We start from the raw sequence: 16345 nt of genomic DNA on the forward strand, positions 1-16345 counted from the left end.
CAGAGGAGAGGTTGTTGAGGTGGTTTGGACATTTAGAGAGGATGGAACGAAATAGAATGCCTTAGGGGGCATAAAAATCTGTAGTGGAAATAAGGCGGGGTAAGGATCGTCCTAGGAAAGGTTGGAGGGAGGGAGTGAAGGAGGTTGTGTTCCAGAGGTTTAGACCCCCAGCAAGTGCGTGAGTGTTTGATAGGAGCGAGTGGAGGTAAATGGTTTATGTGACTTGACGTGCTGTTGGAGTGTGAGCAACATAACATATATGAAGGGATTCAGGGAAACCGATTAGTCAGCCTTGAGTCGTGGAGGTGGGAAATACAGTGCCTGCGCTCTGAAGGAGGGGTGTTGATATATTGCAGTTTTTGTATAGTAGTGTAGGCACACCTCTTGCAAAACAGTGATAATGAAATTATTTCTTGTTTGTCGGTCACCCTGTCTCTGAGAACGGTCTATGGTGTTTCCTAACATTTTAGCTACAATGCCCATGCAAATAACATATGCTATATTGTCTAGAAACACAAATTATCGTAATTTTGAATCAAACTCTGAACTGCATTTCGAGAGAATAGGATTATGCGAAACAGTGCTGAATCTAGCCACAAATACATGTTAAGGCTAGGCAGTAGAATCATCGTAGCTGGGCTGTGGTGGACAGAATTCTGGCACCGGGTTCCCGAACACAGTGACAACAATCTCCTTTATGGACACATGACCTGAAAAAGCTTTCCACTGGAGAGAGAGTTAGAGAGGGATAAAAAAAAAACAGCAGACCACACATACTACGAAAGACAGATAAATGTGGGACTGGGGATGATAGAGAAGAATAGAGGATGATAATAAAAGAAATGAAAACGGATGGATTAATGGATATTTTTTGTAGTTAGAGGGAAAGAATGATAAAGATGAATGGTTGATTAGAAAGACAAAGAACACATAGATGATTGGATGTACAAGGGAATGGAAGGTGAAAGATGGGTAGATGATTGGAAGGAGAGGGGATGGATGAATGCTTGGAAGAGTAAGCAATGGATTGGTGATTGCAAGAAAAAGGGATGAATAAAAGAGAGGATATAGAATGAATCGATGGGTGGAGGATTGAAAGATTTAACAGGGCATCAGGGCTCGAACCTGCAGAGAGTAAACACTTAAATATATATATATATATATATATATATATATATATATATATATATATATATATATATATATATATATATATATATATATATATATATATATATATATATATATATATATATATATATATATATATATATATATATATATATATATATATATATACAGAACAGGCCACATAGGGAGGAAAATCTTCAGGTCTGGATCACTGTCACCCTCGTGCGTCGTCAGGAGCTTGCAATGTTGCCAGACAGCAAGAGATAAGAGGGGAAATTCTCTGAGACAATGCAGAAGGTATCTGTGGAATCTGATGACACTCTGTGTCATGGACTCAACGTTCCGTGATAAATTTGTGATAGCAAATTAGACGAGTTTCACAAATCGCGTTTACCAAATTCTCTTAATTTCACTCTGCAAAGGTCGCCAGATACAAGAAAAAACTTCGACTTTAATATTAAAAATATCCATAAGTCTTTTTTCATCTTATTACGGAGATAAACTGATAATTATAGTTGTGTAGATGAGGTAAATACGCCGTTCAAAAATCAGCTTATTTATTAATTATAATGAAAATGAATATAATAATTATACACACGTGTTCTTACAGACGAAGAATGAATTACTAATCATACTAATCAAGAATATTTTAACAACAAAACACGTATGGATGTGGAAAATTAAAGATGTAATTAACAGAGGATGTATATGTCCATTGTGTTTTTCAGTCAAGAATACTTTAATCCCTATTTAGGGATTAAAGTATTCTTAACTGTGGTGCACAAGTTGCACGCAGCCTTAATGACCTTAGTGTAGTCTAAAGGCTTTAAACTCCATTAAACAACCACGTAATGGGGTCATTATTTCATGACAAACTCATGATGATCTTCAGACAGCTTGACTGTCAGGAGTTCTTAAGAAAGGTTATTACAGGTGAGCTTGTGTAAGTCACCAGCTGCGAGTAAGTAAACCTCTGGGAAGCTCTAGATGTCCAGGAGTCTTATTGGAGCTTGTAATACAGGTGATGCTGCTTTATAGAGTCACCGATGATAGTAGAGTTATGGAGAACTAAGTGATGGTACGTTTCTCATAAAGTGGCATCAACTACGAAGTCAGCTCTTCGTTAAACACTCACTGTTTGTTGAGCCAAGTCAAACTTGTGAGTTAAGCGGAAAGAAAGTTGGAATATTACCACACCCTTGGCTCGGTTTGCAGCGCACTCATCTCACATACAGAGTGGTTCGATCCCCTGCATGGCTGGAAACGTTGGAGATGTTTCCTTACAGCTCCTGCCCTTGCTCACCTAGCAGCAAGTTAATCGACCGGTGCGGGTCGCATCCTGGGGAAGGGGTAGTGTGCCTTAGATAGGGCTGAGCCTTGAAATGAACAAAGGCAGGATGACAGCTCTCAACCTGTATAATAATAAATGCATTTCTAGATACCAAAAATGACTGAAGGCTCTAAGGCTGAAGTTAAAACAGAAAAATCGTGACTTATAGCGAACTATAGTCAAAACAATATTAAAAATGAGCATAAATAAAATGATCCAGTGACGATCGAGCAACCTATTTGTTCAGGAGATCGGTGTATATCAGTGTAGGAACGTAATGACGACTCTAGTTGAGAGCCTCGGTCAGATGACCAGAAGCTTCAGCAGCAGGGTCATCATATGACCAAGAGCCACGTCAGGAAACACTTGTTCTGTTTAGTGAGAAACTTAACCTAGCCTAACCTAACCTAGCTTAACCTAACCTAACCTAACCTAACCTAGCCTAACCTAACCTAGCCTAACCTAACCTAGCCTAACCTAACCTAGCCTAACCTAACCTAGCCTAACCTAACCTAGCCTAACCTAACCTAGCCTAACCTAACCTAGCCTAACCTAACCTAACCTAACCTAACCTAACCTAACCTAACCTAACCTAACCTAACCTAACTGACGAGCATGATAATAGAGAAAGTGTGCGGTTAATGCCATTTTCTGAAGGTTAAATTTCATCCAGGAGGAGGAACTCTCATCAGGGTGAGAAAGGATAAAGTTCCTGCTGGACGAAACTTCGTCTCGTTAAAATGCCACATTCCACATATTGTATATTGATGACAAACAAGAGAACAGTGAAAGGTACAGTTAGAATGGCTACTTGGATAATGGGAATTGAAAGCCTAAAAATTACTCGAGTGACATTAAACATTAAGGCCGCACCTAACCACTTCGCCACCAGACAAGAATACTTTAATTCTTAAAATATGCATTAAAGTACGCTCTCTGAATATATACACTGGGAAAAATACGTCTCTGGGTGTGTGTACATATCCTTCGAACTGAGGACTAAATCAGAGCAAGGCCTACTAGAAATACCTTCACGTCACACGACGAATCACTTAGTACAACAGCATGTGGCCACCAACAGCCAGGCTAGTCAGTGTGAATAGGCGACTGGAGGATCGACCCGTTCACCACCCTGCCTTGAATGACCCACACGGGTATAGCGCTTTCGACAATGCAACCTCTTCCATTGTGGTATCTCGTAACACTGTTTCTCTCACTATACCGATTGTGGTTCAGTATTATACTGATTGTGTTTCAGTATTATACTGATTGTGCTTCATTGTTAGTATGATTGCATTTAGAGCGCTAAATCCGTGTGAATCGTTCAGCTCAGGAAGTGGAGGTTGATACCTTTGTTGAGTGAGATGCTGCTTATCTGTGTTTAGGATTGGAGAGAGTGAATCAAAGACCCCAGTGGAAATAAGTCTCTTTGACCTTTTTGGGGAGTTATTCTGGGTAATTTACGCTATGTATGATAATTGTACTTATGTGTGCCTGTGTCTAAACATACTTAGGAAGGTAAGGTTAGAAAGGAGGGAGAGGGGAAACAGAGGGGATAGTGTGGGTGCTGGGAGAAATGGAGGGAGGGGACGGGACTGGACCAGGCATGGGATGTCTCTCAGGTCAGAGCGGTGTGTATAGCGCGTGGGAGCGGAGTTGGTCTGTGGCTGCCTTCACGCCCGCACGTCTCCTCTACACGCCCCTCCACGCCTGCATTTCTTCGCTACAAGCCCCTCTCTACGCGCCCTTCCACGCCCACACGTCATCACCGCTACACGCTCCTTCACGCCCACACTTCTCTGTTACACGTCCCTCCATGCCCGCGCCCATCAAAATGTTTACCACAAAGCTGTCGCAAAACTGAGTTTCGGGAGTTGTTGCAACTGATTTTTTCCCATCATCACCCCATCAACTACCCTAGTGTCACGGGTGGGGGAGGAGACAGGTGCCGGGAGGGAGAGGGGTGAGGGAATTTGTGGATAAAGGGGTCGGTTGCATCCCCTGAAACCGGTTTCTCAGAGGTGAACTCACTGTCAAAATCATGTGTTGTGGAATCTGCCTCACCTCCAGGACTAGATTCGTGATGGCCCTGGCTCTCTTCTTGTTCTGTTTACCTCTTCGGCAGCTCTAAAGTTCTTCTGCCTACTCATATCCATCTCTATCTCTCTCTCTGTCTCTCTTTTCACTCTGTCTTGCTCGGAGACTGCTGGGAGACACAGAGGATGGAAGCGATATGTGTTTATGTTATGTCTGACGGGATGTTTTGAGGAGATAACTCGGTGCTTCACTGGTGGGGCTCCACAAAGGAACACTCCTTGGGCTCTGCACAGGAGAGACTCGGGTTAGAGAATTATTTACAAGAGAAGAAAAGCCTTTGGAGAAAGTCTCTGTGAGTTTTAGAACAGCCAAAGAAGTCTGTGCAAGATGTGGAGATCTTGAAGGAATGGACTGAGGACAACTCTAAGGAATGCGTGGAGAAAATCACCAAGGAACTTGTGAAAGAGCTTTCTAAGTGGGCTGTAAAAGAGATTTCTAAGGAACGTGTGAATGGGATCTGCAGAGAACGTGTGAAGGAACTTTCTGAAAGGCCTGCGAAAGAGATTTCTAAGGAACGTGTGAAGCAGATCGCTAAGGAACATGTAAAGGAGCTCTCCGAAGGAACGCGTGAACATTCCTGAGGGAAAGTGGAAGGATCTCTAAGGAACGTGTGAGGAAGATCTCTGAAGAACGTGTGTAGGAGATCGCGAAGGTGTGGATGAAATCCGCGAAGAGAGTACGCAAAAATCTGGAACCAGCGTGTGTTCGTGTTTGTAAATAATAATAATAATACTAATACTAATAATAATAATAATAATAATAATAATAATAATAATAATAATAATAATAATAATAATAATAATAATAATAAAGACGAACCCTGGCAACCACAGTGACCATCATCAGTTCTTCACTCTCCACTCAGCCAAGGAACACTTCCAGGTGAGTAACGGGATAGGAGAGAGATATTGGGGTTAAACATTAAGGGATAGGAGTTTGGACTATGGGTCTATGAAAAATAGAGATTTCTCATACCTTTTTAGGTATCCCCGATGCTGTCCCTAGAAATGGTTTACAAATTCCACGTTCCCTTCCCCATCCCAATATAGTTGTCTTTTATAACGTGACAACACTTCATTCGATCGGCTTCAAATTTTCAATACTAGTTTATTGCAACTAGGAAAAGGTTCACATATCTTACGAAATGCCCTCTGGTCAAATTAATATACGCCATTCCTAATTTTGGTTTCCGTGCGATAACTTGAGAAAGCCTCTTCTGAGTGGCTTCCGACAAGAGTGTTGCCTACCTAGAAAAATATTGGAACTATCAGTGGAGTGTGTAAGTGTCAGTTTTATTTTTCAAAATGGCCGGTATTTAACAGCTGATTCTTGTAACAAATAGGATAGTTTTCCGTAAGTTAAGACTGTGTTGATACAGATTTGCCTGTTTACTAGCATAGTTAATGAACATGTAACTGCTGGTTTCTGAACAATAAATCAGGAATACCTTTTCTGAAACGATAGCAGATGCAGCATTCCTAGAGGGATATTAAGTACTGAGGACGAGGATGACTTAAGGAAAGGGGAGGCGTGGCACTGTTAATTGTATACTATATTGAAGTTTCAAAGAGAGGGCGAGGAATATATTTGGGGAAGTTGATTATGACTGTCATGCCTGGAAGACTCAAGGCAGTATTGTACCGGTAGTATTGTACCGGCAGTATTGTACCGGCAGTATTGTACCGGCAGTGTTGTACCGGCAGTGTTGTACCGGCAGTATTGTACCGGCAGTATTGTACCGGCAGTATTGTACCGGCAGTATTGTACCGGCAGTGTTGTACCGGCAGTGTTGTACCGGCAGTATTGTACCGGTAGTATTGTACCGGCAGTATTGTACCGGCAGTATTGTACCGGCAGTGTTGTACCGGCAGTGTTGTACCGGCAGTATTGTACCGGCAGTATTGTACCGGCAGTATTGTACCGGCAGTGTTGTACCGGCAGTATTGTACCGGCAGTATTGTACCGGCAGTATTGTACCGGCAGTATTGTACCGGCAGTATTGTACCGGCAGTATTGTACCGGCAGTATTGTACCGGCAGTATTGTACCGGCAGTATTGTACCGGCAGTATTGTACCGGCAGTATTGTACCGGCAGTATTGTGCTGGCAGTATTGTACCGGCAGTATTGTACCGGCAGTATTGTACCGGCAGTATTGTACCGGCAGTATTGTACCGGCAGTATTGTACCGGCAGTATTGTACCGGCAGTATTGTACCGGCAGTATTGTACCGGCAGTATTGTACCGGCAGTATTGTACCGGCAGTATTGTACCGGCAGTGTTGTACCGGCAGTATTGTACCGGCAGTGTTGTACCGGCAGTATTGTACCGGCAGTATTGTACCGGCAGTATTGTACCGGCAGTGTTGTACCGGCAGTGTTGTACCGGCAGTATTGTACCGGCAATATTGTACCGGCAGTATTGTACCGGCAGTATTGTACCGGCAGTATTGTACCGGCAGTATTGTACCGGCAGTATTGTACCGGCAGTGTTGTACCGGCAGTATTGTACCGGCAGTATTGTACCGGCAGTATTGTACCGGCAATATTGTACCGGCAGTATTGTACCGGCAGTATTGTACCGGCAATATTGTACCGGCAGTATTGTACCGGCAGTATTGTACCGGCAATATTGTACCGGCAGTATTGTACCGGCAGTATTGTACCGGCAGTATTGTACCGGCAGTATTGTACCGGCAGTATTGTACCGGCAGTGTTGTACCGGCAGTATTGCACCGGCAGTATTGCACCGGCAGTATTGCACCGGCAGTATTGTACCGGCAGTATTGTACCGGCAGTATTGTACCGGCAGTGTTGTACCGGCAGTATTGTACCGGCAGTATTGTACCGGCAGTGTTGTACCGGCAGTATTGCACCGGCAGTGTAGTACCGGCAGTGTTGTACCGGCAGTATTGTACCGGCAGTATTGTACCGGCAGTGTTGTACCGGCAGTATTGCACCGGCAGTGTAGTACCGGCAGTGTTGTACCGGCAGTATTGCACCGGCAGTGTTGTACCGGCAGTATTGTACCGGCAGTATTGTACCGGCAGTGTTGTACCGGCAGTATTGCACCGGCAGTGTAGTACCGGCAGTGTTGTACCGGCAGTATTGCACCGGCAGTATTGTACCGGCAGTATTGTACCGGCAGTATTGTACCGGCAGTGTTGTACCGGCAGTATTGTACCGGCAGTATTGTACCGGCAGTGTTGTACCGGCAGTATTGCACCGGCAGTGTAGTACCGGCAGTGTTGTACCGGCAGTATTGTACCGGCAGTACCGGCAGTATTGTACCGGCAGTATTGTACCGGCAGTGTTGTACCGGCAGTATTGCACCGGCAGTGTAGTACCGGCAGTATTGTACCGGCAGTATTGTACCGGCAGTGTTGTACCGGCAGTATTGTACCGGCAGTATTGTACCGGCAGTGTTGTACCGGCAGTATTGTACCGGCAGTATTGTACCGGCAGTGTTGTACCGGCAGTATTGTACCGGCAGTATTGTACCGGCAGTGTTGTACCGGCAGTATTGTACCGGCAGTATTGTACCGGCAGTGTTGTACCGGCAGTATTGCACCGGCAGTGTAGTACCGGCAGTGTTGTACCGGCAGTATTGTACCGGCAGTGTTGTACCGGCAGTATTGTACCGGCAGTATTGTACCGGCAGTGTTGTACCGGCAGTATTGTACCGGCAGTATTGTACCGGCAGTATTGTACCGGCAGTATTGTACCGGCAGTATTGTACCGGCAGTGTTGTACCGGCAGTATTGTACCGGCAGGTGATCTACAACCCGCTACCAAACGTAAGAAAAAACGAACCAGGAATATGAAAACAAAATGAAAACATTTTAGAAATACCTCATCACAAAATAAGTTTCTATTAAAGGAACGTTTCTCTCTGTGTAGAGCTTCACCATCGGTTCGCTCTATCCAGAGCGAAACGTTGCCTCAATAAGTTTGTTTGGCAACATGTTTTTCTTCAGTGTTGTCGGCAGGATGTCATTTAAATCCAGGTTGGAATGAGCAGAAAGATCCCACGTGACCACAACAAAATTTTCATTATTCATGATTCTAACCAACTAGAAATAGTCAGGAAACAACTGGGACACGTAAATGTCAAGTCTGTGTATCTGACTGTGTTTGTGTGAGTGTATGAGTGTGTTTGTGTGTTTGTTTATGTGAGTGTGTGTTTGTGTGGGTATGTATTTGACTGTGTGTTTGTGTGAGTGTGTGAGGTGCGCGAGACTGAGACTCCTTGTGTGTGTGTGTGTGTGTGTGTGAGGGAGAGAGAAAGAGAAAGAGAGAGAGAGAGAGAGAGAGAGAGAGAGAGAGAGAGAGAGAGAGAGAGAGAGAGAGAGAGAGAGAGAGAGAGAGAGAGAGAGAGAGAGAGAGAGAGAGAGAGAGAGAGAGAATGGGATGAATCAGCCACGTCAGTCTTCACTTTAAACACATCTGATCCAAGTGAGGTAAACCATGCCAGACCTCTGGACGGCAGTGACCATACGGCCCTGACCACGTGTTGAAGACTCACGAAATTGCAATGACATGATTGTGGACATCTCCCCGAACGAACGGACGGAACCCCTGGCAAACCGGCCTTAAAGTGCCCCGTACATTGTGGAAATAAACGTGGAGATAAGTATAGCAGGTGATGCGAGAGAGGAACCGAATTTCAGATGAAACTCTGCAAGAATGAAAGATTTCCTGAGCGTAGTTTTATGGGAAAGGGAATTGGAGAGTGAGACAACGAATGAGGTGATGGAGTCCCTAATTGGAATGTGTCGGGCGGCGGAGGAGGAATCCATATTCAGAAGAAGAGGTAATAGCAACAGCGGCTGGACCTCGTCGTTCATCCAAAGATTTGAGAGGTAATAACGAGAAGTGGAAGAGGCTGTAAAAAAAAGAACATGCAAAAAAGTGGAGGACAAGAGGAAACAGAACGAATACTAAAAAAGTCAGAAATGAATTCTCTCAGGTGAGACGAGAGGCCGGGTCATAACTGAAGGGCGACAAGGCAAAATATACTAAATTTAAACAGAAACGGATACACAGTTACACACAACAAGACAAAAAAGTGGAGAAGGTACTGAGTGTGAATGTTGGAGACCTCAGAGACGATGGGACTTGGCAACGTGTCCCTGTGGATTCTGAGAGAGGGCGCAGAAGCACTCTGTAAACCATTAGCTCAGATTTTCATTAAGTCGGTGAAAAGTGAGAAATGCCAGACATGTTAAAGACTCATCATGCCACACAAACTATTACCCATCATGCCACACAAACTATCACCCATCATGCCACACAAACTATCACCCATCATGCCACACAAACTATCACCCATCATGCCACACAAACTATCACTCACCATGCCACACAAACTATCACCCATCATGCCACACAAACTATCACCCATCATGCCACACAAACTATTACCCATCATGCCACACAAACTATCACTCACCATGCCACACACACTATCACCCATCATGCCACACAAACTATCACCCATCATGCCACACAAACTATCACCCATCATGCCACACAAACTATTACCCATCATGCCACACAAACTATCACCCATCATGCCACACAAACTATTACCCATCATGCCACACAAACTATCACTCACCATGCCACACAAACTATCACCCATCATGCCACACAAACTATTACCCATCATGCCACACAAACTATCACTCACCATGCCACACAAACTATCACTCATCATGCCACACAAACTATCACTCATCATGCCACACAAACTATCACTCATCATGCCACACAAACTATCACTCACCATGCCACACGAACTATCACTCACCATGCCACACAAACTATCACCCATCATGCCACACAAACTATCACCCATCATGCCACACAAACTATCACCCATCATGCCACACAAACTATCACCCATCATGCCACACAAACTATCACCCATCATGCCACACAAACTATCACCCATCATGCCACACAAACTATCACCCATCATGCCACACAAACTATCACCCATCATGCCACACAAACTATCACCCATCATGCCACACAAACTATCACCCATCATGCCACACAAACTATCACCCATCATGCCACACAAACTATCACCCATCATGCCACACAAGCTATCACCCATCATGCCACACAAACTATCACCCATCATGCCACACAAACTATCACCCATCATGCCACACAAATTATCACCCATCATGCCACACAAACTATCACCCATCATGCCACACAAACTATCACCCATCATGCCACACAAACTATCACCCATCATGCCACACAAACTATCACCCATCATGCCACACAAACTATCACCCATCATGCCACACAAACTATCACCCATCATGCCACACAAACTATCACCCATCATGCCACACAAACTATCACCAATCATGCCACACAAACTATCACCAATCATGCCACACAAACTATCACCCATCATGCCACACAAACTATCACCCATCATGCCACACGAACTATCACCCATCATGCCACACAAACTATCACCCATCATGCCACACAAACTATCACCCATCATGCCACACAAACTATCACCCATCATGCCACACAAACTATCACCCATCATGCCACACAAACTATCACCCATCATGCCACACAAACTATCACCCATCATGCCACACAAACTATCACCCATCATGCCACACAAACTATCACCCATCATGCCACACAAACTATCACCCATCATGCCACACAAACTATCACCCATCATGCCACACAAACTATCACCAATCATGCCACACAAACTATCACCCATCATGCCACACAAACTATCACCCATCATGCCACACAAACTATCACCCATCATGCCACACAAACTATCACCCATCATGCCACACAAACTATCACCCATCATGCCACACAAACTATCACCAATCATGCCACACAAACTATCACCCATCATGCCACACAAACTATCACCCATCATGCCACACAAACTATCACCCATCATGCCACACAAACTATCACCCATCATGCCACACAAACTATCACCCATCATGCCACACAAACTATCACCCATCATGCCACACAAACTATCACCCATCATGCCACACAAACTATCACCAATCATGCCACACAAACTATCACCAATCATGCCACACAAACTATCACCAATCATGCCACACAAACTATCACCAATCATGCCACACAAACTATCACCAATCATGCCACACAAACTATCACCAATCATGCCACACAAACTATCACCCATCATGCCACACAAACTATCACCCATCATGCCACACAAACTATCACCCATCATGCCACACAAACTATCACCCATCATGCCACACAAACTATCACCCATCATGCCACACAAACTATCACCCATCATGCCACACAAACTATCACCCATCATGCCACACAAACTATCACCCATCATGCCACACAAACTATCACCCATCATGCCACACAAACTATCACCCATCATGCCACACAAACTATCACCCATCATGCCACACAAACTATCACCCATCATGCCACACAAACTATCACCCATCATGCCACACAAACTATCACCCATCATGCCACACAAACTATCACCCATCATGCCACACAAACTATCACCCATCATGCCACACAAACTATCACCCATCATGCCACACAAACTATCACCCATCATGCCACACAAACTATCACCCATCATGCCACACAAACTATCCCACCCACACATGCCACACAAACTATCACCCATCATGCCACACAAACTATCACCCATCATGCCACACAAACTATCACTCACCCATCATATCACCCATCATGCCACACAAACTATCACCCATCATGCCACACAAACTATCACCCATCCATGCCACACAAACTATCACCCATCATGCCACACAAACTATCACCCATCATCCATGCCACACAAACTATCACCCATCATGCCACACAAGCTATCACCCATCATGCCACACAAACTATCACCCATCATGCCACACAAACTATCACCCATCATGCCACACAAACTATCACCCATCATGCCACACAAACTATCACCAATCATGCCACACAAACTATCACCCATCATCATGCCACACAAACTATCACCCATCATGCCACACAAACTATCACCCATCATGCCACACAAACTATCACCACCCATCATGCCACACAAACTATCACCCATCATGCCACACAAACTATCACCATCATGCCACACAAACTATCACCCATCATGCCACACAAACTATCACCCATCATGCCACACAAACTATCACCCATCATGCCACACAAACTATCACCAATCATGCCACACAAACTATCACCCATCATGCCACACAAACTATCACCCATCATGCCACACAAACTATCACCCATCATGCCACACAAACTATCACCCATCATGCCACACAAACTATCACCCATCATGCCACACAAACTATCACCCATCATGCCACACAAACTATCACCCATCATGCCACACAAACTATCACCCATCATGCCACACAAACTATCACCCATCATGCCACACAAACTATCACCCATCATGCCACACAAACTATCACCCATCATGCCACACAAACTATCACCCATCATGCCACACAAACTATCACCCATCATGCCACACAAACTATCACTCATGCCATATCACCCATCATGCCATCATGCCACACAAACTACACCCATCATGCCACACAAACTATCACCCATCATGCCACACAAACTATCACCCATGCCATGCCACACAAACTATCACCCATCATGCCACACAAACTATCACCCATGCCACACAAACTATCACCCATCATGCCACACAAACTATCACCCATCATGCCACACAAACTATCACCCATCATGCCACACAAACTATCACCCATCATGCCACACAAACTATCACCCATCATGCCACACAAACTATCACCCATCATGCCACACAAACTATCACCCATCATGCCACACAAACTATCACCCATCATGCCACACAAACTATCACCCATCATGCCACACAAACTATCACCCATCATGCCACACAAACTATCACCCATCATGCCACACAAACTATCACCCATCATGCCACACAAACTATCACCCATCATGCCACACAAACTATCACCCATCATGCCACACAAACTATCACCCATCATGCCACACAAACTATCACCCATCATGCCACACAAACTATCACCCATCATGCCACACAAACTATCACCCATCATGCCACACAAACTATCACCCATCATGCCACACAAACTATCACCCATCATGCCACACAAACTATCACCCATCATGCCACACAAACTATCACCCATCATGCCACACAAACTATCACCCATCATGCCACACAAACTATCACCCATCATGCCACACAAACTATCACCCATCATGCCACACAAACTATCACCCATCATGCCACACAAACTATCACCCATCATGCCACACAAACTATCACCAATCATGCCACACAAACTATCACCAATCATGCCACACAAACTATCACCAATCATGCCACACAAACTATCACCAATCATGCCACACAAACTATCACCAATCATGCCACACAAACTATCACCAATCATGCCATATCACCAATCATGCCACACAAACTATCACCAATCATGCCACACAAACTATCACCAATCATGCCACACAAACTATCACCAATCATGCACACAAACTATCACCAATCATGCCACACAAACTATCACCCATCATGCCACACAAACTATCACCCATCATGCCACACAAACTATCACCAATCATGCCACACAAACTATCACTCACCATGCCACACAAACTATCACCAATCATGCCACACAAACTATCACCCATCATGCCACACAAACTATCACATGCCCATCATGCCACACAAACTATCACCATGCCACACAAACTCATGCCACACAAACTATCACCCATCATGCCACACAAACTATCACTCATGCCATATCACCCATCATGCCACACAAACTATCACCCATCATGCCACACAAACTATCACCCATCATGCCACACAAACTATCACACAAACTATCATGCCACACAAACTATCACCCATCATGCCACACAAACTATCACTCACCATGCCACACAAACTATCACCCATCATGCCACACAAACTATCACCCATCATGCCACACAAACTATCACCCATCATGCCACACAAACTATCACCCATCATGCCACACAAACTATCACCCATCATGCCACACAAACTATCACCCATCATGCCACACAAACTATCACCCATCATGCCACACAAACTATCACCCATCATGCCACACAAACTATCACCCATCATGCCACACAAACTATCACCCATCATGCCACACAAACTATCACCCATCATGCCACACAAACTATCACTCATGCCATGCCAAACAAACTATCTCCCATCATGCCACACAAACTATCACCCATCATGCCACACAAACTATCACCCATCATGCCACACAAACTATCACCCATCATGCCACACAAACTATCACCCATCATGCCACACAAACTATCACTCATCATGCCACACAAACTATCACCCATCATGCCACACAAACTATCACCCATCATGCCACACAAACTATCACCCATCATGCCACACAAACTATCACCCATCATGCCACACAAACTATCACCCATCATGCCACACAAACTATCACCCATCATGCCACACAAACTATCACCAATCATGCCACACAAACTATCACCAATCATGCCACACAAACTATCACCAATCATGCCACACAAACTATCACCAATCATGCCACACAAACTATCACCAATCATGCCACACAAACTATCACCAATCATGCCACACAAACTATCACCAATCATGCCACACAAACTATCACCAATCATGCCACACAAACTATCACCAATCATGCCACACAAACTATCACCAATCATGCCACACAAACTATCACCAATCATGCCACACAAACTATCACCCATCATGCCACACAAACTATCACCCATCATGCCACACAAACTATCACCAATCATGCCACACAAACTATCACTCACCATGCCACACAAACTATCACCAATCATGCCACACAAACTATCACCAATCATGCCACACAAACTATCACCCATCATGCCACACAAACTATCACTCACCATGCCACACAAACTATCACCCATCATGCCACACAAACTATCACTCACCATGCCACACAAACTATCACCCATCATGCCACACAAACTATCACTCACCATGCCACACAAACTATCACCCATCATGCCACACAAACTATCACTCACCATGCCACACAAACTATCACCCATCATGCCACACAAACTATCACTCACCATGCCACACAAACTATCACCCATCATGCCACACAAACTATCACTCACCATGCCACACAAACTATCACCCATCATGCCACACAAACTATCACCCATCATGCCACACAAACTATCACTCACCATGCCAAACAATCACCCATCATGCCACACAAACTATCACCCATCATGCCACACAAGCTATCACCCATCATGCCACACAAACTATCACCCATCATGCCACACAAACTATCACCCATCATGCCACACAAACTATCACTCACCATGCCAAACAAACTATCACCCATCATGCCACACAAACTATCACTCATCATGCCACACAAACTATCACTCATCATGCCACACAAACTATCACTCATCATGCCACACAAACTATCACCCATCATGCCACACAAACTATCACTCACCATGCCAAACAAACTATCACCCATCATGCCACACAAACTATCACTCACCATGCCACACAAACTATCACTCATCATGCCACACAAACTATCACTCACCATGCCAAACAAACTATCACCCATC

At 44.5% G+C, this 16345-nt stretch overlaps 1 protein-coding gene across 3 annotated transcripts in view; it reads left to right on the top strand.

The window, feature by feature from the left end:
* The first annotated feature begins 4100 nt into the window (after positions 1–4100).
* The window catches only part of LOC128699145 (innexin unc-9-like), a 162062-nt gene continuing 149817 nt past the window's right edge, over positions 4101–16345 (top strand). For all 3 annotated transcript variants that reach the window (XM_070096632.1, XM_070096634.1, XM_070096633.1), the window contains exon 1: positions 4101–5440. The gene's annotated coding sequence lies outside the window, so the exon portion shown is untranslated. The remainder of the gene's footprint in view (positions 5441–16345) is intronic.

This window comes from Cherax quadricarinatus, chromosome 54 (assembly GCF_038502225.1).
Source record: "Cherax quadricarinatus isolate ZL_2023a chromosome 54, ASM3850222v1, whole genome shotgun sequence".
Taxonomy (NCBI): Eukaryota; Metazoa; Arthropoda; class Malacostraca; order Decapoda; family Parastacidae; genus Cherax; species Cherax quadricarinatus.